This window comes from Zonotrichia leucophrys, chromosome 9 (genome assembly GCF_028769735.1).
Source record: "Zonotrichia leucophrys gambelii isolate GWCS_2022_RI chromosome 9, RI_Zleu_2.0, whole genome shotgun sequence".
Taxonomy (NCBI): Eukaryota; Metazoa; Chordata; class Aves; order Passeriformes; family Passerellidae; genus Zonotrichia; species Zonotrichia leucophrys.
In genome coordinates this window covers 694,581-717,487 of record NC_088179.1, presented here as the reverse complement: position 1 = coordinate 717,487, position 22,907 = coordinate 694,581, and the positions used below count along the sequence as shown (strand labels likewise).

Here is a 22,907-nt window from a genome sequence, read left to right as displayed (position 1 = left end):
CCAAGAACTGATCCCACAGAGCCCCCAGTGCAGACTTTTCTGCCCAATTACAAAATGCCATCCAAACCCATGGAGAAGGAGGAAGAAGAAGCATGAAGAAGAAACCCAGGACAGCACCCTGTGCCCTCCATCTTGCTGCCATCCACAACACACTAAAAACCCCAAACCTCAATTTCTCACTCAGTGATGCACCTGCACTGCTCTCTATAATCTATTTCACACTTTTGTGGGTTCCAGTCTGTCTTGAAGTCTGGGAAACTTTCTCCATGGATGAGGGTCAGAGTCAGTGCTGCCCTGGGGGTCAGGGCGCCCAGAGCTGACACAGGAATATTCCCTGTGTGCCCTGGGGTTGCACACACTGCCCTGTCACCCAGACTGCCTTCAGCCCCAGCAGTGGAAGATCTCTGCTCTCACCTTGCATCTTTCCCACCATATTTAGGTCAACACAATTTTACAGGTGGTGGAGGAAATGGCAGCCAAGGAGCTGAGCTGTGTTAGGAATTGGATTTCCTTCTGTCTGCTTCCAACTTCAGGTTTGGGCAACTCATAACATATCCCAGGGTGGGATTCAAAGGCCACGGAAGTTAAGAGTTCCTCTATTAGTCTGAAATATGATTTATAGGGGACATTCCGGCTCGTGTTCTTTCCCCATAAGGTGGAATGTGCCTATGACTGAAAAACAAATTTTTTTAAGTTTTAAAGTTTTTCAGGCACTGTAATATTGAATAAATAGATACATCTAAAAAAAATACACATCTATTTTACTTTTTTTCTGATTCCCTGACTGCATAAAAGGATAGCTTTATCTGGCTGACTGCTTAGGCATTTGACTCTCATAAATGTAGTATTTGAGCATCTCATAAGCATCAACATTTCTCAGCCTATGCTGTTGGGGTTTTTTTACGGCTTTTGAAAGTGATTAGATTGACAGCAGGGGCTAGTGACTGTCTCAGCACAAACACATGAACTGCACATATCTCCTCCAATACACCTCATATCAGATGCTCCAGGCATGAGTTTCTCAAATAGAAAACAGCAACTGTGATGATCTCTCTACAAAATCTGATGTGCTGTTGTGGTAAACAATTGCCCTCCATGGCCCAACTGCCCAGCTGGCAATCCTGTAACCATACAGAAATCCTTTAACCCACTGAACTTTCTAAAGGTGTTCACACACCTCTGTTCTGGACTTTGCTTAGCCATGTCACTTGTCTTTATGTATTGGTGTTTCCTAACAACCCTGACTGATATTTGGTCTCCTCCAGCCAGGTCTAATAAGCTCTTGGAGATTTATATCACACCCAAGATAGCTCAGCCACCTCAGGTGGCGTAAAATCAGCAGGATGGCTTCTGCGGCAGTGTTGGAAACAGAAAGTTTTAATAAAAGGCAAAATAACAAAACTCTTTACAGAGAAAACCTGAGCCAGGGGCAAGAGTTTCTTACTCTTGGTAAAACACCTCACAAAAGTGATTAGTTTCTTTGTTCTCTTCTTTTTCTGGTAAATTGCTTAGGTGGAACTTTTTGGCTCCTTTCTAATTTGGTATCCTTTAAGTCTGAGGTGAAGTCTCCAAGGTCCTATGAGGTGTCTTTTTACCTAATTGAGGAGAGAAACTTATGGGCTTTGTTCCTTTTCAAGGAGACAAAGGATAATTTTGTCACTCCATCAACAGCAGTCAAATTCCTACACTTGACATTTTGGAAACCTTCTGAAGGTTTGTCACTAAAGACACGAGCCCCTGCACTCCTTAAGAAGGTTTGAAAACCCCTGGGTAAAGTTATAAACTTGTCCCAAAATATAAAACTCTCGATGAGAGCTGTTTAAAAGTTTCTGAAATATAAACAGTGCCAAATGTGAAGTGCAGAAAAATGCCAAGGAACTGAATTAGGTGAAAAAGAGAGGGAGAACTAACCTGGAAGAGAGAGGCTGGGATTATCTTTGCAAGGTAGCAGAGTGTTTCATAGGAATTACACACATTCAGTGTGGAGGGAAGATCAGAAGACAGAGATGGCCATGCTCCCTGCAGCTCCCTGTTTGTGGAGGGATTTTGGGTGGAAGGACAGACAGAGGATAACAAAAAAGCCATCACCCAGCTGGCACATTGGACCACAATGATTAAAAATCCCCAAATGGACAGGCTTCCTTTCAATTTCAGGAGGAAATCAAAAGCAATCCCTGGCTCAGTGGCTAATCCCCAGAACATTTCAATTTCCTGCCTTGGAGAGTCAGGGCATTAGGCTTCTTCAAAGGAGAATTTCAGCAGAAGGGAATGTGTTCTGTCCCAGCTTCATTCTTGACAATGGTAAAGCTTTTCTGGCTCTGTGCTGCAGATTTCAGCCCCTTTTCCCTCCAGAAAAACCTAAACCAAACATCCAATCCCCCAAGCAATGATGCCATTACTCTTTAGGAAATACCTTACCCTGAAAATTTCAGTCTCTTGATGTCCAAAGTTACAGACCAGGGACAGTGAGACCTTTTCCCAGGAAGGGCCTGGCACCATCCCTGGACAATGCTGTCACCTGTCCCAGAGTAGCCCCACCCTGATGCTCCAGGATGCATTTTACATACAGACACACACATGTCACTAACAACAACTCTTAGTCCTCCAAAAAATCAACAATAATAAGCTCTTTGCATGTTGAAGGTACCTAATAATATGGTGGCCATTATACAATATTAATTAGACATTAATATACACCAATGAGGGAGTGTTTTAAAATATTCAGGTCACTGAGGAGCCTAAGTTTTAAATTGAATCAGGCTTGAAAGGCTACTCCTACATCAGTCAGTCATTTAGCAAGTGGTACTGAAAACAAAAAAACTTCTCATTAAAAGAAGCAACTGGAACCCTTTTCAGTTTTATCTTTGAGAATTACTTTAGATACCATTTCCCCTGCCTTTTACTGAAATCCCAGACTTTAATGGAGTACTATGATAATTCCTCACTAAGTGACAGTGGAATTCCTCCATAATTGCACATTACATGCATCCACATTGATACAAGATAATTTCATTAGGTCTGTTGCTGCACTGAATACCAAATACAGAATGTGGGGCCAGAGATCATTTTCTTAATCAGAAGTATCAGACCCCTGGAACTTTCAGAGAATAGGGCTATTAAAATGTAAACAGATCCTTTGAAATTTAAACTGCCATTTTCAAAACCAGATGTTCTTCTTGATCATTCCCTGCAAAGATTTCCAAAAATTCTACTCCTGATGGCTAACTGCAAATCCACTGGATATTAGCCTCAGAAACTCTTCCAACAGTTTCATTAGAATACACAGCTACATTTTAGCAGCACCTTCCATGAGGTGGTTTAAAACTAATAAATCACAAATTTTATTATAATGCATGCACATTTCTCCCAACCAGCCTAAAAGCATCTACTGTGATAGGGCAGAAAAACATCTGGTAGGACCTAAAAGCACTGGACAAACTGCACAGGATACTGTGTGTCTGATAATTTAACAGGTCAGCTTTAAAAACAGAGCTGAAAGTGGCACAATATCCACATTATTCATCTCTTCAGGGAGATGGGAGAAGTCAGGAGGAGAATTTCCTATTGCCACAGGAGAGGGAGGGCTCCAGTTCTGGTTTCTGGGGTCTGCAGTAGGTTCTGGCAGCAGAAGAGACATCAATGTACAAATGGCACCCAGAAGGAATTCTCCTCCAAGCAGGAACTCTCCAACTGAAGAGGAGGGAGGATGAAAATCCAGCGGATGAAAAAATACAAGGAGTTTTCTTTTATGAAGTGCCCCAAGACTCTAAAATCTGGCCCAATAATTCTCTAGGTCACAGTAAGACATGATTCTGCCTCCTTGTTGCTTTTAGGCCATTATGTGTGTTGTTTAATATCATCTGCAGGGCAATAGTTCTTTCAAGTTTTGCTTTTGTCAAGCACTGCTTTTCCTCAGACATTCAGTAATTACAGCCTTTGAAAGCACTTCATCAAGAGTGATTTTTATTGCTTAGCTTCCCCAGCAGTGGAAGAACTGAGCTCCCAGTGACCTTTGGGCTGATCCTTAGCATTCCTGCTTCTTCCAGCATGGGCACTTCTGCAAATGAGTCTTTGATTGTGCCTGTGCATAATATTTACTTTAAAGGAGAAAGCTTTGATACCGGTCCACAGCCACCAGTTTCCTGCACCTCAAAACCAACTTGAACCCCAGTCTCCATGGCAACAGACATCACCAGTGAGCCCCAGCAAATCTTGGTTATTTTTGTGGAGAAGATGAACACTGAAACCAGAAGGTTTCTGTGAAATCTCTCAGTACTGCCAGGGTTTTACTTCTTCTTTAATCCTCAGTTAATGGTGTGCACTAAAGGCTTCTATGTCTACAAAGAGCCATATATAAATAATATTATTCCTCCTGTACTTTCTTTATAATGCCAGAAAGCCAACAGCAATTCCCCCAAATCTTTTATCCCATTAAAAACTGATCAAGACACACATCTGACTCTACTCTGAATATTATAGATGGACTTCACAATGTAGAGTAAAAACCTCTGACTTGTTAGGCTCTATGGCAATTTGCTTCCCATGAGCTCTCATTTAATGAAAATCATTCAGGAGAAAAATTCTGTCATGTGACAAAGTTTCCTCACATGTGTCACAGATACCAAGCTTAGCCCATGAAAATGCCATGCAGATTTTTTTGGTTTTTTAACTGATACTGACCCTCTCATGGCTGAACCAGTGAAGCAGTTGGAGTCTGGCCCCCACATTGTCCTGGGAAGCCTTTCTACCACCCCAGCTTTCCAGCTGGAAAAGAAGCAGCATCAAGGCTCCAGGGTGGCTCTCACCACTCTGAGGAGCTGCAGTGCAAGGCCCAGCCTGCTCAGGTTTCAGGTAGACGTTTCTGCAATTCAAACCTTTTTTTTACTCAGCCACACAAAACTCTATAGCAGAATGCACTACTGTTTCTTTTTTTTTTCATTTCTTTAGAGCCTTTAAAAATGCAGACACTTTCAGTGCTTTAGAAAACCCTGACTATAAATGAAAGTTTTACTTAGAAGAACATATGTTCCCATTTGCTTTTAACTGTATATACTATCAGTAACTGCAGGGTAAAATTTAATCAAGAATTATATTGCTGAGTCTAAAATCTCAGCATCCAGCTCAACCCCAGCCCAAATGCCAAACAGCCCCTGCATACCTTAAAGTCTTGTCCAGCCAGTGTCACCTCAGCCATTCCTCCAGAATCATAAATACAGGGTACAGCTCTCTGTTTGCAGAATTTCCTGCTGGTTTTGAAGTACCTTTGAGAGCACCCCAGTGTCCCTCAGACATTCAGTTCCCTCTGCAGGCAGGGATCCTGCAGTACCACTCCTCTTTTGAGGCATCTCCCCAGCACAGGCTGTGGTTACACTGCCAAAGGCAGGAGAGACACAGGATGAATTTACCCAGCTGATGTTCACCCTTGGGAAGAAATACACAATGATGCAAACTCTGCAAAACCATTCATTACCCGTTTGAGAACTCCAGCACAAGTTTCACAAAGGCTCTCAGGCTGTGCTACATAATTTATATGGTGTTACAGGTAGAATTCTCTGCACAAAGTTCTTCCTGGCTTGAAATTTGTTCCTTAGGAAAAAATCCCAAGGAAATAAACTCTAAATTGAGAGACACTGGGACTAACTATTAGATAAGGGGGGTTTCCAGGGTGCCTGAGGTGTTCAGAACTCAGAGATCTTTGAACAGCTATTTAGGAAAAAAAAACAAAAAAAAAATTAAAATAAAAAGGAGGGGAAAAAAGAATGAAGCGAACACAGAAATCTAGTGATTTGTTTAAAACTTGACTCACTTTGGAAAGAGCAGCAGAAACAAACAGGAACTTACAAAAAACATTAAAGGACCAACAAGATTTAAGCAGCCTCTCTAATAATTTGCCTGTTGCATTCCTTTAGACTGTAAGTTCTCAAAGGGAAATCCCTTTCCTTACCCCACATCTGTGCAGCCCTCAGCCCTGTATGGGCTCCATCCCACTGGCAGTCACCAACCTTGGGTGGAACACAATTAAACAATGACAGTCTTCAGCTTGAATTAATGGAAAGAAGCCCAAAAATGAGACATTATCTTTGCATTCTCACTTTTGGAAAATAACACAGTTTTCTTCTGCTTCCATGTTAACAAGTAGGTGCTGTTATTTCTTACTTTCTTTTCAAAAAGTTGAAACTCAGCCACCAAGGTAATGAAAGATGCACTGATGAATGTCTTCCAGATTGGCAGCCAGAGAAGAAAAGATACAAAATATATTGTATAAATTAACACTTATAAAAAAAGCCTTCAGTTGGTAAATTGAAATGTTTGGGTAAGGGCTGTCATATCTGCCCCAAGTCCATCTCTGTGATAAGCAACACCAGTGTTCCTGATTTGAATGCAGTTAATGATAATCCACAAGGTTTTTAATCTAAGTGTCTCATTCATCATTCCCAGGCTACCTGAAGGTGCAGTCAAAGCAGAGAAGAGATGCCATTAGAGCAGATGTGTTCTTTATTGTCCTTTTAATCTGCACTCAGCTCATTAACTTTGATTGGTGTCCTAGTGTGGGTCAGCTTCAAAACTATTAACATTGCAACCCTTTTCCTCACGTGCACCAGCCCCATCACTCACGTTATGCTGCTTTTCATAAAGCAAAGATTGATGTCTCTGCACCTATTGTTTGTTTTTCAATCCCTCCCTTTCTTTTATTAAGCACACGGAAGGATTTGCCAAGGTCTGGCACAGGAAATAGAGAGGATCCTGCTGTGGTGACCACAAGAAAGAACAGGCATTTATTTCACCTGGTTTTAACAGGGAATTTTTGCTTGGACTTTCCAGAAATATCATAAGAGAGAAAGCCCACTGAGAAGTCATCACTTGTTGGATGGACTCTGCTGAGCTGCTTGCAAAGGTCCCACTGCCTCTGAGTCCAGAAATCCTCCCCCACATGTATTTGGACTATCCAGACCACACATTCTGCTGATTTCTCACAACATTTTTCAAACCATTCCAATACAACCCTTCATTTTCACCCAGTTAAACATGATTCAATCTGTGCCTGCCTGTTAGGTGAGGATTTCTACTGAGTTTCTTTGTGATGGACATTAAAAATGAAAGACACAAATAAATATATAAATAAAGAAATGCTGGGATGTTTTAGAGACAAGCTGTGCTGCTGTGTTACTGCTCCCCAGTACAACAGAACCTTACTGATTTCTACTTGTTGACTTGGACAATTTGATTTTTGCCTTTGCTTTTCCTGTTGCCTTTGTTTTTCTGGTATTTATTTCCATGTATTTATCACCTTTAGAGCTCAGACTTCCTTGCACTTTGTCTAATGCCAACGGAATAATTTTTCAGGAAAACACCAAAGCAACTTACCTGAAGAACTCATGTTCCTGCAAGCAATGAACAGAAATATGAATGAATGAAGACCAGGAGCAACATGGTCCCAACTCCTTTGGATAATTAAGGGCCTTCTGTACTTTTAATTGAATATATTCAGAAGTGGCTGCATGGGGAGCAGTTAAAGACACTTGCACTGTGGGACTGCAAGGGAGCTCCTGTTACAAGTACTGAAAACCCTTCTGGGGACAGCCAAGGCCAGCCAAGGTTAACCAAGGCACAGGATATGCAGAGGTCACCAGGTGTGAGTGTTGGAGAGCTGTAGTAGGAGTCCTTGTAAAACATATGTACTGTATAACTGGCCTTGCCCTGATCCTAGTTGTTCTAAATGGGCTGCACCTGTGATGTCCTTAATTGGGCAGCAGCTGTGACTAAGGAGGATAACTAGGAAAAAAGGGGGTGGGTTGAGAGCCTTGATGAAGTAGTAGGAATAACACTGCTGAGAAGAACTGCCCATAAGCTATGGGACTCTAGAAATAATATAACAGCAATATGAATACAATAAGTGGTGACCCCGATGTGACAGTTGGCTGAGATAAGACAGCCAAGAGCTGTGGATGGCCTTTGAGCCAGGAGCTGTGGATAACACAGCCAAGAGCTATAGAAGAACACAGCCTTTGAGCAAAGAGCTGTGTGTGTTGTACGAGGCCTTTGAGTCTTGGGGTAAAACATGTATTGTGGGGAAACGTATATATTGTATTTGAATCTCTGTGTTATATTTGAATATCTGTTAGTAAAAGAAAAGGGGGGAATGTAGTAGGAGTCCTTGTAAAATATGTGTATTGTGTAAGTGGCTGTGCCCCAATCCTAGTTGTTCTAAATGAGCTGTGATGTACTTAATTGGGCTGCAGCTGTAGCTAATGAAGATAACTGGGATAAAAGGGGCTGGGCTTTCTGGTCAGGGAGAGCCTTGGAGGAGCCCTGGTGAAGCAGCAGGAACAACACTGCTGTGAAGAACTGCTCATAAGGTACGGGACTCTAGAAATAATATAACAGCAATATGAATACAATATATAACAGCGACATGAATACAATAGAGAGCTGCCTCTGCCTCATTGGATTCTCTCTCAAGTGCGCTCTCACCTCCATGCACAACACTCCCTCAAAGGCTGCAATTTGAACTGCTCAAAATAAACCACCATTTTTTAACAACACCTTATTTCATGTTCCGCCATTTTAAACAATCCCTCCTCATGGCTTGGGGCAAGAATTAGGGACACTAAAGCCAAACATACCCAGTGGCCAATTCTCAGCTCATTCTGAGGTATAATTTTTTTTCAGCTAAGGTTTTTAAGGAACAGTTGGTCATTTAGAGACAGTACAGGCTCAATGGCACTTACAAGCAAAGGACTCAGACACTTAGAGTCAGATAATTGCAGGTTCCAGAGGACTTGCAAGGATGTAAGCAGATGGCCGTGTCTCAGTCTCCCCCTGGCTACTCCAGTTTTATTCATGCAAAGCTTCACCACACAATTAAAAGCACAAATATGAGGTCTTCCACTTGCCAGGTATGCATTTAGGCAAGGATAAAGTAAGGTCAATAAGAACAAAGAGATTTTGACAGAGATGACAGGGCAGGTTGAGTGTCTGCTGTGAAATAAAAGTGACAAAAATCTCCCATATTTCTGGGGCTGAGGGGACACATACACAATCCATATTCCCTGCCCCTGCTCCTGACAGCACACAGAGGAAACAGGGTCAGGAGGCAGCACACCTTGACAACACCAGCTTCTAGTGCCTCAGAGGAGATGGTTCTTCTCTGGCTCCCCTTTTACAGCAGCTGCTGTGCCAAAGACTGAATTCATAATTATCCTACATTCATGGGTTTTTTTCTCCTCTCTGACTACACACAGAAAACTGGCTGTTGATTAGAACTTTATTCAAGCGTCCCTTGGTATCCAGCTCATCTGAAGCATGAGAAGGTAATTTAATTTTCACTCTTCTAGTCCCACAGGCTTCACTCTGGGGGACAATAGGAAAGGAAGCAGTCTGTGGGTCTCAGCTATTCTCCTTATTAGCTTAGTGACACAAAAAAAGAGATGAACTATCAATGAATGCTGCCTTTCCCGAGCCAATACTCTTCAGTTTATGCCTTCTGTACACCCAGGAGACTAATTTCAATTGGTTAGGAGTTTCTCACGTTGAATATGTCACCTTGTAGTGCACAAGTAGCAGTAACGCAGCAGCACAGCTTGTCTCTAAAATATCCCAGCCTTTTTTATCCAACTTTTGGTTAAATGGGTCATAAACCCCTGTTTTCACCAAAAGAAAAATAGCTCATTTAGTAGTGAGAGGGAGGGAAACGCCACCAAAACCAGACCTTCTGAAATGCTAGAGATAAAACTCATTTTCCAGAGAGAGGACCTGGCACAAAAAGCCCCAGATTCACACAGAAAACAGACAGCAAATGTCTCAGTTCACTAAACCACAGGAGGCAATTGTGAAATAGGGTAAGGGGCCCCAGCAATGAGGCTACAAAACTTCTGCTTTCATTTATGGTTGACAGTATGAGTGAAGCACATTTTATCTGTCAAGTCATTCAGCAAATGCACTCCTTGTGGATGTAAAAAGGAGAACTGGCTTTGCTGCCTGCAGATTAAAAGTGGTGTTTGCTAAAAGAGAAGCTCAGAGTTGGGTAAACCAACCTCAGTGTCCATGTTTCCTGTTTCCTACATTTCAGTTCTGTACTTAAAACTTGGTTTTTTTCCATTCTCAGAAAGTTGGAAAGATGTTTGTTTCAAGCCACTTAGCCGAGGGTCTGAGAAAATGTGGGGGTTTTGAAATGTTCTTACAGTCTGTGAAAACCCTCTCAGAAAGGGATCAGGTCACTGCTGGATGATGCAAATTGTGTTAATCCTGCTCTGTAAGATTGCTGCAGTGCCTTCAGAAGGTGCATTTCTGTCAGTGATTGCAGGCACTGAACTCTGGTTTGGTGCCCTCTGGGTTTCAAGTGCTGACGGACAAGACCATGCAGGTAAATATTAATCAGCAGAAAGCAACTGCTGTTGAAGTGCTCTTGACTTAAGATGTAGATAACAACTGAGGAGACAAACTTGATGTTTACTGAAAATTAGAATTGTGCCTGTTTATAAAAGTGCCAGAGGCAACTTCATAATAGCACTGCCTTGAAATGGAGTTTGCATTTGTTTCAGCTTTCAGAAGTCAGCTCAGGAGTTTCAGGCAGCACATGGAGGGGAAGTATGAATAAAGACAATAAGCTGAGTTCTTCTAAAAGTACCTGCAGGATGACCTCATATAACTGCATTATGATTTTTAAGCCACACCTTCAACTGAAAGCTGCCCATCACTAATGAAATCAATATTGTTAATTTTGCTTCACCTTACCTCAAAATTTGTCCCTGCTTTGCAAAATAAACCATGACAAATTCACCAATCTGCATAATAACTGAATAATTTGCTAATTAGCATGAAAGCAGATATCCAGTGATGTATGCCTATATGTTAATTAGCAGCAAGCATTTCCTGATTCAAATGACTGAAAGAAATCCCAATTTGATAAATAAAATAAAAGCAACTTTCTTTTCCCTTTCAAGAGACTGAACAGGAACAGATTTCAGAAAAAAAAATCAGCAGTGATTAACCTGAAATAAAATGCCTGTTCAAAAAGACCAGCTTAAACATGTGATGATGAGGAAGTTAATTTCCTGAAATTTATAGGTTCTTGTAAAACCTATAGATGCACATCATGAATTAGATTAACTTTATTTTAAAGTGATATTGTGCAGAACGAAGGAGCTGTAGCTCTTTAACATCTTTTGGGCTTGCTGCTTAGTGTTAAACAGGTTTTATGGGCAGAAAAAAGAGCCCACTAATTTAAAGTCTAGTCACTCACCTTGGCTTTGCTGACTGTTTAATATAAAGTGTATTATTAACATTATTGAAAACATCAAATGACAAAGAAGTGGAGTCCCATGTTTTAATTTCCCTTTCTGGCTGTAAATGATGGCAGCTACCAGCTGGCTGCCTTCCCACAAGCTGCAATCCTCTGTTACTCATCCCTGCTCCCCCAGGAAGCATACTGCCTAAATCCCCACTTTATCTCCTCCCCATGATGTTTGATGTTGTTTGTAAAACATGCAAAGCACAAATTCCAAATGAGACAGTCCCACCTAGCCCAACAACTCACTCCGTTTTCTGCAGGGACCACTATTGCAATATTTGTGAACTGCAGCAAAATTCTTTACAAATGTACACTTCAGGCATATTTTGTTCTGGTTTTCCTTGCTGAATCTTGCCCTGTACCCAGCCCTGATTCATTTATTGGGTACAAGATACAAACCTTAGACAGCAAACCCCTGTAAAACCTTAATGAGATAACCCAGAATACTGAAAGTTAGCAGCTTTTTTTGGATTATGCGTCACTTCTACTTATCCTCTTAGCTGGCATGGTTTCAGTGAAGGTGTGACAGGCCAGAAATCAGCTCAGATTCCAGGTGCCTGCGCTGACATCTGAACAGCAATGCCTGGCAGAACTGTGGTGCATTCCTGATGAAATCAGCTGACACTTCTGCTGCTGCTTTCAGTGAGATCCAGGTTTCACCCTACTGGTCGCTAAAGTGATTGAAGCTCTGGGAAGGTCCTGGGCTTAGCAAGTTGCTTTGATGTATGGTCACCACAGCAGCTCCTCAGCTGGGGCCAGAGGGATTAGGATTCTCTTTTCCCTTGGGGCAAATCTCAAGGTGCACCAAGGGAGATTTAGGTTAGATATTACAAAAAAGTTTTCCATGGAAAGAGTGATAAAGTTCTGGAATGTTCTGCCCAGGGAGGTGGTGGAGTCCCCATCCCTGGGTGTGTTTAACAAAGCCTGGATGTGGCACTGGGTGCCAGGCTTTAGTTGAGCTGTTGGGGCTGGGTTGGACTCAATGATCTTGAAAGTCGCTCCCAACCTGGTGATTCTGTCAATTCTGTGAATTTGAGAGGCATTTTAACCATGCACTACTGTTCCTGTGAGCATGGGATAGCCCAAGCAGAGCTAAGAAAGCCTACAGCCTAAAGCTCCCATCACACCTGCACTTAGAGCACATCCCCCCTTTTGCTGTGCCCAGGAGAATTACATAGTTTTGTAAAGGTGGACCAGTGTAAGACTGATATCCTAAGAGGATTCCATATCCCTGTCATTTATGCAAAATCCCTTAAAGTCTGTTCTGCAATTCCCACACTGGAATGCATTTTGTGCTTGGCACCTTTTAAGCACAAACAAAGCCAAGCTTTGGGAATTTTTCAAGCTGGAAAGATGAGACAATGGGCAAGCAAGGAGAGAGCCAGCAAGAGGTAATGGCATTTGTCAAGGTCACCCAATCCCTCAGTGCAAATGTTGAAAGAGAACAGAAATTATGTCAGGCCCACCTAATTCTGATCTTCAGGCTAGGCCAGAGCCATTCAGTATTCCAGTGGAGACAAAGTGCTGGGGAGAGCAATCCTTCCATTTCCTAACTTCAGGAATTTAAGAAGTATTACCCTTTATACACAAAATCCTGTAAGATAATTCTCCAAGGTTTAAAAAAAAAAATCCTCTAAGAGGGAAAATTGCAAAGATCTATCACAGCAGCAAACCTTGTCAGATTAATGAGATACTCCTGTCTGTAATACAGTCAGGGATTTCAGCTGGATCTCACTAATTGCCATTAAATGAAATCATCAGCTGCTCTCTACTGCAGACTGTATGGCAAGCCTGACAATGAATATATTCCCATTGAGGAAAGCAAATGACAATATAAGGACAGAATGGAGCAGAGTAATTTCCATTGCAAAAACTATTTCCCAGCCTGTGAAATCACCAACTCTGCACTAAACAGAGATGATTACCAAGTGTACTGTGTGCTCATTTATATTGGTCTTCCAGGAATTTTCACTGCATACAGATGTGTTACCAAGAGATTTATGCTCTCTGAACATGACAGCAGCACAGACCCATATTTGGGATGGTATTTGGGATAACACGGGTTAAGACCCATATTATTTTAGGATTATTTGTAATTTTACATTTACCTAGATATACCAAATATTAGTGGAATCTTATGAAGAAAAGATTCAGCATTTGGACAGGATATGCAATATTTGACGTCACAGTAAACTGCACATTAGAGATGTAATTTTGCAATAACATTGCTCACCTTTCCAGCTCACATACTTTGCATTCTCACTCAGCCTTTGGTGTGGCATTGGTGCTAACCAAAGGTACAGCGAAATTCTCAGTAGTGACAAATGAGGACAGCTTGTAACTAGAGGGCAAATCTGGGTCCAAACTGGGTCCAAGTCAAATAAGGACCATGGAGATTCTGTCTTAAGAACTTTCTTAACAGAAAGAAATCATCTTTCAAATCAGATGTGCCTTGTCTTTGCTGCCGATGGACTTTGGCACATGGCAGCTGACAGCAAGTCACATCAACCCAGATTTCAGAACATGAGTATCCAAAAGGAACCTGAGGCAGAGACTCCTGTGCTCCATCTACAATTCCCAAAGTCACATATAAAGTCCAGGAAAAGTTTGCTAGTAAAATACTTTGTACCCCAAATGTCAAATTGTACTTGTGTATCTTTTTAGAACATTCAGATCTGATCAGATCCCACAGGCCAGATGTACCTCCATGCAGGTTCTAGAGACCCAGTGAATTTCTAACACAAATTACATCATCAAATTTGGCATAAATGTTGCCACATACAATTTTTTTTACTTTAGTGAAAAGCAAGAAAAAAAAAAAGATGTCTCAAAATTATTTATAAAATATGGGTTAGAGAAGTCACAGACACTTCCTATCCTTCCAAAGATTGGGAATTGAAGACAACTGTGCCTGAAGTAAAATAGAGATTCTCTGGACAAAGTGTACACCTGATTCTTCACCCTTGCTGGAAAATATGATTTTCTCACTTGAGCAATCTGCAGTTTCCAGAGACAGAGAATGGACTGAGGCTTGGAGCAGTTGAACTGACTAATGGAGACATCACCAATTCATTATTCTTTTATTATCTGTGCACATTTTTAATATCTTGCCATTTGCACCTAACACAAATGAGAAAGAACCAATCTGCTTGAAGAGGAGATGCTTAGCATGTCCAGCTATCTGAATATACTTTGGATTTATCCTATCGATAATAGAAATATTCTATTTGGAAGGAATATATTATATATTCTAGATATAGATATAGATATATAAAACAATGTAATTATAATAAATAATAAATATAATAATAAATATAATAATAAATATAATAATAAGAAGGAAAGTTAAATATCCTCTTCCCAAAAGAAGAATCTGTATCTTGCTGCACTGGGAATGGAATAATTTTGGACATTAGGGATTGTTTGGCTTTAAGGCTTTCTGTGCTTTGTTGGTTTTCTCCTTTGTTGGTCTACTGTCAACATAGAACTCATTCCAAGCCCTTGTAACACAGTTGTTTGTTTGTTTGTTTTTGTATCTTCTTTTCTGCCATTGTCCACTAACAGTCTCAGCATCAGCAGCATACATAAATAATGTTACAGACCTCCCATTTCCCTTGAAATATAGGAGCTGTAAAATTTCATATACAATATTTTCATTTAGCTGGTGGCATTCAGTACAGCAGCTCCTATGTAAACACAAAGGAGCATTCCAAATACAATCAGAAAGTATATTGTAAATGCAAAGCAAATATAAACATCTTTAAGAGCAATTTGCTGTTCATGATGCTGAGGGGCACCTGAACAGTCAGAATATGCAAGCCACAAAATCATGAGCTCTTCTTTTGATCTATTTGGACTGTGAAATTCCTGATTTTAAATGAACAACTCCTTGCTATCATGCTTCTAAAAATTTTAAGAATCAATGATGTGGACCAAATGCTTTTAACAAAAAGAAAAAATAATGCCCCTTCTGATATTTGGTAGCTCATCAGAAAAGGTCAAGTGTTCCATGCAAATAAAAAAATCTATAAAGACACCTTCTGCTAGTCCCTAAGCTATTAAAATTTAAAGATAATGAAGCAGGGCAGGATTTTGCCTTCCTTATCTATGTGCAATTTTGTTAAAACCTTTGTGTTGTCCTGGTTACTGCAACTGTGGGCTTCAATCTGGCTTCTTGCAGCTGTCCCCATTAAAATATTTTAAAAAAACCCCATAAAATCCTGCCTCCTTTGATTTATAGCTTGTTCTAAGCTTAGTGAACTAAACTCATCAAGTCTACTATCAGCTGACAAATTCTAGAGGTCCCATTTTATATTGTCTTTAAGCCAAAGTTAGAAGCTTCATTTTGCTTCAATAATTGGATTTTCAGCCAGAAAATAATCCATGTACCATGGAGTTTTATACTTTGTAGTCAATACAGCTCAGCCTGTTCATCTTTGGCACCCAAACCCAGCTCACTTCACGCACCTAAACCAGCAAAGGTTCTGTCCCACCACTGCACCTGACACGAGATTGGGAAGGATGAGGGCTGAGGCATGGGAATCTGAATGGTTTATTCAGAGAAATGAGCTGGTTTTACACAATTCTCAAGGCACAGGATCTCCTTCATGGCAGTTCTCACTACGTGACCTCTCCCACGTTGCCATGTCACAACACGCTTTGTGAATGTCCTCCCATGGGGTGATTACAGTGTTCAGGGCTCTGCCAAGGGACACCTCCTGCCCAAAGGGCAGGCTGAGACAAGCTGTTCCATGCTGCCATGTGCCCCTTTGTGCTGCCACAAGCTCCTTTGTCCTGCCATGTGCCTGTCAGTGCCACCATGTGCTCCTCGGTGTTGCCATGTGCCTCTGTGCCACCATGTGCCCCTTTGTGTCACCATGTGCCCCTCTGTGCCACCATGTGCCCCTTTATTCTGCCATGGGCCTCTTTATCCATCCATGTGCCCCTCTGTTGTCACCATGTGCTCTCCTGTGCCACCATGTGCTCCTTTGTCCCTCCATGTGCCTCTCTGTGCCACCATGTCCTCCCCTGTGCCACCATGTGCCCCTTTGTCCCTCCATGTGTCCCTCTGTACCATGCTGTCCCCCTCTGTCCCCCCACCCTGCTGTCAGCCCCCTGTGGCACTGAGTGCCATCTGCAGCCATTCCCTGAACAGCTGCAGGGCTGCTGGCTCCACCAGCTCCCTGGGTTCCAATGTTCCACAAGAGTTCCCATGAAGGAATTTCTATCCCATGGTGTGGTAGCCCCATAATACATATTCTGCTGCAGATGTTCTCCTCAGGATTCTCCAGGAAGAGGAGAAGGCTGATTTGGGCTGTCTCATCCAGCCCCAGGAGGGATGGAAGGATGCATGGCACAGGCTGAGGTGTCTCTCAGGCTGCTGGCACACTGCCCCCTCCCTCCAGCTGTGTTTCTGAGCTCATCCAACACCACCTTCCTAGGCATGGGTCCAAACCACTCTGGGGCTTTTGGTTTGTGTTCAAATGCAGATGTTTGTCACTGTCACATTTTCTGAAAAACCCCTTGCCCAGGATTTTGCTCCAGGGAAGCTGAGAAGTTTCAGAGAAAAATGAAAGCAATAATTCTCTGATTTGCTTCTCCTGTGTTTTGCTGCTTTTGAGTGTGGTTTGGACATTGTTTACCAACAGGTGAATGTTCATTGGTTTCATGTGAACTGCTTTTACTTATTGGCCAATTACAGCCCAGCTGTGTTGGGGCTCTGGAGAGAGTAATGAGTTTTTCATTAGTATCTTTTAGCCCTCTGTCTGTATCCTTTCTGTATTCTTTAGTATAGTGTTCTTTATTATAATATAGATCATAAAATAATAAATTAGCTTTCTGAGAACATGGAGTCAGATTCATTCGCTCCTTCCATCTTCAGGGGTCCCAGGAAATCCCACAGGTGCTGGAGCCCGGAGCACACAGGAGGATAGACCCAGCCAGGAGCCCAGGACAGCACTGCCCAGCCCCTCCACAGGGAAGGCAACTCCAGAGCTCCTCTGGACACTCAGCAAGGAACTCTGGGCTTGATGTGCAGCAGAAAAAAGGGATTTGATCAGCCTGAGCTGGGTCCATTGTACTGGTATTTCCATGTGCCTGAGCTGAGTCCATTGCACTGGCATTTCCATGTGCCATAGATACACAAAAAAAACCCCTGTAAAATATATGTCAGTGACATTTGCAGTGTTCTGAAGTTTAAGTCACCAATTATTCAGCCAGTCCCTTGTTTATTGCCTCAATAACCCACCAAGGAAAGGTGAAAGGCTAACCAATGAAAATACCAAATAATAAAAAGGTTAAAGTGCCTCAAAAGTTTGTGGCTTTGCTACTGACTACACTGAGGATATAAATGATATTGTCTTGTTCTCATGACAATGACAAGAAAGCGGGACTTGTTCTTGTGGTAAAAACTCTACAGGAAATCAAGTGTTGCAAATTTAACTCTTTCTGTTTGCAGTCTGCAGGGTTTCCAAATGTCATAATCTATGTGAGAGGATTCATCAGCCCCCAATTACAATTCAGACAACAGATCTCCATATTGATTGCACTTCTCATAGATGGAGTTTTAATTTTGAACATTGGGTATCTGAATGCCATATTATCTATCCACTGTGGTTAAACAGATACAGTGAATAATGCATTCCCATTTGACTCTCTTTGATCATTCCACTTTTGTTTCAAAGCTGCCACAGAACAGCTGCTTAAGGTACAGAGCTCAAAAGACACTCTCAATCTAAATGATGGACACTTGATGAGGCACAAAGCCTGCAGGATGTGCTCCCTGCAAGGACACACAATGCTCAGACTGCAGATTATTATTATTGTTATTATTATTATTACTATTACTACTACTACTACTACTATTAATCACGTAGGAAAGTATATTGAAAGTAATTATCTCAACTATTCCTTAGAAAAGCAACCTTAGAGATCTTATCTGCTGAGGTTGTCCTGTGGAACTTTAAAGCAAATGAAACAAATGTAGTGAAGTTTTTGAAGATTTTTGATTCTATTCAGTCGTACTTCTTCCTGTCAAAGAAATCAGAAACAAAATAAGTTCTAATAAAAACATAAGATTGTTACTTACAGTTTAATCATTTCCATTTAATTACCTATTTAAGATTAAATATTTAATGACTATTTCATTCATATTCCAAGAAGTAATATAATGTGCTCCTTCCAACTTAGCTGTAAATGGTAAAAACCTGTAATCTCAGGCTTTGGTAATGTACTTGGAAGTCACTTAACAGTCTGACTACTCTAACTCTACACCATACCAATGCTAAAAGGGATTACAGGTAATGAAAAGAATTAAAGAATTAATTTTCAGTGAGAAATTCTGCTAGAAAGTGAGAGCTGTCATGACAAACTGATGCTAATCAATGTATTTTATTCCATCTTAAAAGGTCAGCAGGTGAAAGACGAATGAAAAGATGTGAATAAAATTATGGGTAATTTTTCAAAGTACTTTGTTAGTATGATAGGTCCAATTAAAGAGATTAATTAGAAAACCAAAATATTTTATCCTAAAATTTATTTTAGCCCTTCTTCATATTTAACAATAGAGAAGGAAATCCATGCACTAGGGAGCTGTGAGCTCATTCTAAAAGCAATGCATTCCCTAGGAGTGAGCAGCAGCTGAATGTATTGCCCCTAAGTGCTGCTGGAGAACCAGCAAGGGCACAGCAGAGATATTTTTAAGCTACTATACAGCAGTGCTAGAACAACTACCAAAATATTGTGGCCGCCCCTCATGCCCGCATTTTCAAAATGTGAAAAGATTTCAGAGAAGAAAACTGCATTCAAAGGCTGGGTTAAAGTCTTTGGAGAGAAATGTGATTTTAAAAATATATAAGATAGATCAGCTTAGGGGAGAAAAAATATCTGCTACTGAAGAAATCTCTAATTTTGTCAAAGGTGGCATAACAAGAAACTCTGGAAGGAGGTCATGCCTGACAAATGCAAACTGCTTCAACAGTGAGGGTAATTAACTTGTAAAAAAAGAAATAAAAATCTGGAAACCATTGCTTGATTCATGTCTTCTCAGTAGGAGTCTGGAAGCTGGGCAGAGACATTATCCAGTGTCATCATGACTAGAAAATGTAATATACAAAAAGCTTCTTCTGATGTTCAACTCCATGGAAGAGAAAATTCATCGAGTGAAGACAGGGGCTATACAAAGGATTTAATAATTGTAGGAACCACAGGATTTTCGAGAGCAAGTGTCGATTACACACAGCTGCAGCATGATTTTAGAGCAGAGGTAAGCCTGTGCATTTTCCTCTCAAACTGGGTTTGACTAAATTAACACAGTGCATGAAAGGAACAGTGTTTTCTCAAAAAGAACTTCCACATCCTGAAATTGCTCAAGCAGAGAAAAACAAAGAATTAGAGAGTACAGCTAATATAACACACCCCAAAAGTCAGCCAGGCAGTCTCAGCTTCCTGATGGGCTCTGTCCTGCCCTTCCAGGGCAGTGTCAGTCAGTCCAGCTGTGTGAGACACCAGCCAAGGCTGCAGGGGGAGAGGATGGAGCTTCTGCTTCACCTTTCTCCAGGAAAGTGTTCACACGTGGGGAATGACTGAGGGAGCTGGGGGTGCCCAGCCTGGAGATAAGGAGACTCAGGGCTGCCCCCATCACTCTGCACAGCTCCTGAAAGGGGCCTGTGCTCACCTGGGGCTGGGCTCTTTCTGCAGCAGCACTGACACAGCCAGAGCACACAGCCTCAAGCTGTGCCAAGGGAAATGCAGGCTGGATATCAGGAAGAAGTTTCTTATAGAAAGAGTGATAAAGTTCTGGAATGTACTGCCCAGGGAGAGTGTGGAGTCCCCATCCCTGGGTGTGTTTAACAAAGCCTGGATGTGGCACTGGGTGCCAGGGGTGAGTTGAGCTGTTGGGGCTGGGTTGGACTCAATGATCTTGAAGGTCTCTCCCAACCTGATCATCCTATGATTCTGTGAATTCTGTGAAGATGCTGCTATATTGGGAGCCAGGAGAGATAACCCCCACTTCAGCTTCTCAGCCCCCACAGTAAAAGCCAGCTAGAGGGGGTCTTCTCATACAGGTCTTGGTGTCTTTTTGGGCTACCTATAAACACAGGCCAGCCAAAATGAAGGCAATAAAAAGAAGTTCTATTGATTGAAGGGCCTTCAGGTACATTCAGGTCAGACAAAGCCCCCCAGGGGCTACACCCAAAATGGAGCATGGCTCACAGGTTTGCACACTTTTATAGGTTTGGGCCATTTGCATATTGGGGGTCAATGTGACAATTCCAGCTTCAGGTAATGAAGTAATTTACCCCAAGTTTGCTCCCCCCAACTCCCTTTTGTCTCCATCTCTCAGGGCCTGAGGCAGTGAGGCGTCCTTGATTGCCAGGCCTGGAGAGGAATTGTTGTGTCTGCCCAAAATGGGAAAGCAGCAGCTCACACTGTGTGTGGAGTTTGGAGTTATACACTGAAGAACTGCATGGAGTGTCACTGTCCCTGCCATAACAAGCCCACCCAGTCCCAGAAATTTCAGGAGTTCAGGTCCAGCATTCAAGGGCTACTGAAAGCTCATGTGCACCAGGTTTGACTGAAGTTACTTGTCTAAGGAAGGGGACCAGGACACCAGGTGGTTCATCACAGGTCCAGTTTATTGAAGAAAACATCAAACACTTATACAGCAAATAATAAGCTTATGAATATTCTGTAAGCCAAGCAATCTATTGGTTAAACTATACCATTAACTCTTCCTCATTCCTTAGGTGTTACATCTCTCTTTTCTCATGTCTCTTTCACTATTTGTTATTATACTACAGCTAGGCCCAAGGACACACTATCTAGCAGGTGCAGGACTTGGAATTAGCCACGGTTTTGTACTTTTCCAGTCTCTGGTCAGCTAAATTCCCAACAGTTCCTCTGTTTTTATTTTTTTTGAAAAGCAAAATTTTTTGGGCTAACTGTGTCACACTCTTTGCAACACAAAAATAGGCAATTCTAACAACTAAACAGTATTCTCAGCTAGCAAGGTTTCTCTCTTACAAGGGATCTAAGCCAGGGAAACAAACCAAAAATGCTGTCACTATTTATAGGATATGCTATACAACAGACACAAAAAAAATTCTATGTGCTACAAGGCTCAAACAAAACTCAGGTGTGCTAATACAACCTACAAAAATAAGCTAAAGAAGTAACATGTACGCAGGTTTCACCTGCTTTTGTTGTCTGGTAAGTTTGCTTTCTATTCTCAAACAGCAGATACACTTCAGACAGGAATGGCTTTACTCACAAATGCTTCTGATTGTCCTTTCTAACTAAAGTTTCTCTGATGTTCACAACAACACTTTGCACACAAGTCATAAAATAAACGCCTATCATAAAAGCATAAATTTATCTAACATGACTTAAACTAAATGGCACTTAAAACACTTAAACTTAAAATATTTATACTTAACAGAACTTAACATCACTTAAACCTATCTTTACTTAAACTTAACAGATTTTTAAATCAACAGAACTTACATGTAAAATCACTTAAATCTAACAAAACTTAACTTTAACAAAACTTAACTGACTTTAAATTCTACCTAACCTAAACCTAATATAATTTAAACTTAACAGAATCTAACTTTACTTAAACTTAATAACACTTAAACTTAACAGAAGATAAACTTAACAAAACTTAACCTTAATAGTATTCAACATTTAACAGCACTTAATAGATAATTTAACTTAAACTACTTAGAAACAAATAAAACTTACTATAGAAATAGAATATAGCATTTACTATAACTTACTTACAGGCCTGATTCTAAAATACTAAACTAAAACTACTTTTTTCAGGTGTTTGCTGCAGCATTTTTATACTTGAATGCACTTTAACATAAAAAGTTTATTCAAGGTATACCTGTGGAAAAATTCTTTTAAATTCAGTGCTTGCCTTTACATCTATCACATCTAAGCAAATCTCAAAGAATACAAAAAGCACACTTATTACATCTTACTTATACAATCACTTTAACACATCTTTAACATTTTTAAATTTTTCAAAATACAATTTTAGAGTTTGATGTTCCAACAATTAAAGTCTATGTTAACACAGGTGATTTTAAGACAGCATAACAGATGCTAAGCCAAATCGGCCGAAATTTGACTCACGCATTCATACGCTGATTTGTCTTTCACAGTCTCTGCTAGGAAAATCAAAAAGTCTTTTTAACCTAGGTGAGAAACGTCTTGATAGTAATGGTCCTTGGTGTCGCTTGTTTATTATCACTGGTTTCTTAATTGCAGTAGGGATCTCTGCTTTTGTGGACAAGAGTCACATTTATTATGGCTGTTAGGTCTAACACTGAAGCTTTTTGCCGGCTGCGGGGCGGAGGGAGAAACGCTCCCGCTGGAAAAGCGCTCTGGTCCCGCGCCGCTTGTGTCGGAGTGGGTGACCCCCCCACACTGGGCTCTTTGTTTCGCGAAACTTGCCGGCAGGCTGACTCACTGCGTGCGCTGTACCCCTGGCGGCACGGGTTGCTCCCTCCGCGGCGGCTCCGCTCCCCCCGCGGCTGCCGTCGCTACCGCTGCTGCGCCCATGCTGAGTTCGGAGTGGCACAGCCCCGCAGGCGCCCCGAGCCGCGGCTAC

At 41.4% G+C, this 22,907-nt stretch overlaps 1 long non-coding RNA gene across 1 annotated transcript; it reads left to right on the top strand.

Moving 5' to 3' along the window:
• The first annotated feature begins 8,312 nt into the window (after positions 1-8,312).
• Positions 8,313-18,038, top strand: LOC135451892 (uncharacterized). The gene is made up of 3 exons (XR_010441460.1): positions 8,313-8,357; positions 9,243-9,311; positions 17,172-18,038. It is a non-coding gene; the product is annotated as an uncharacterized LOC135451892 (long non-coding RNA).
• Positions 18,039-22,907: the final 4,869 nt, after the last annotated feature.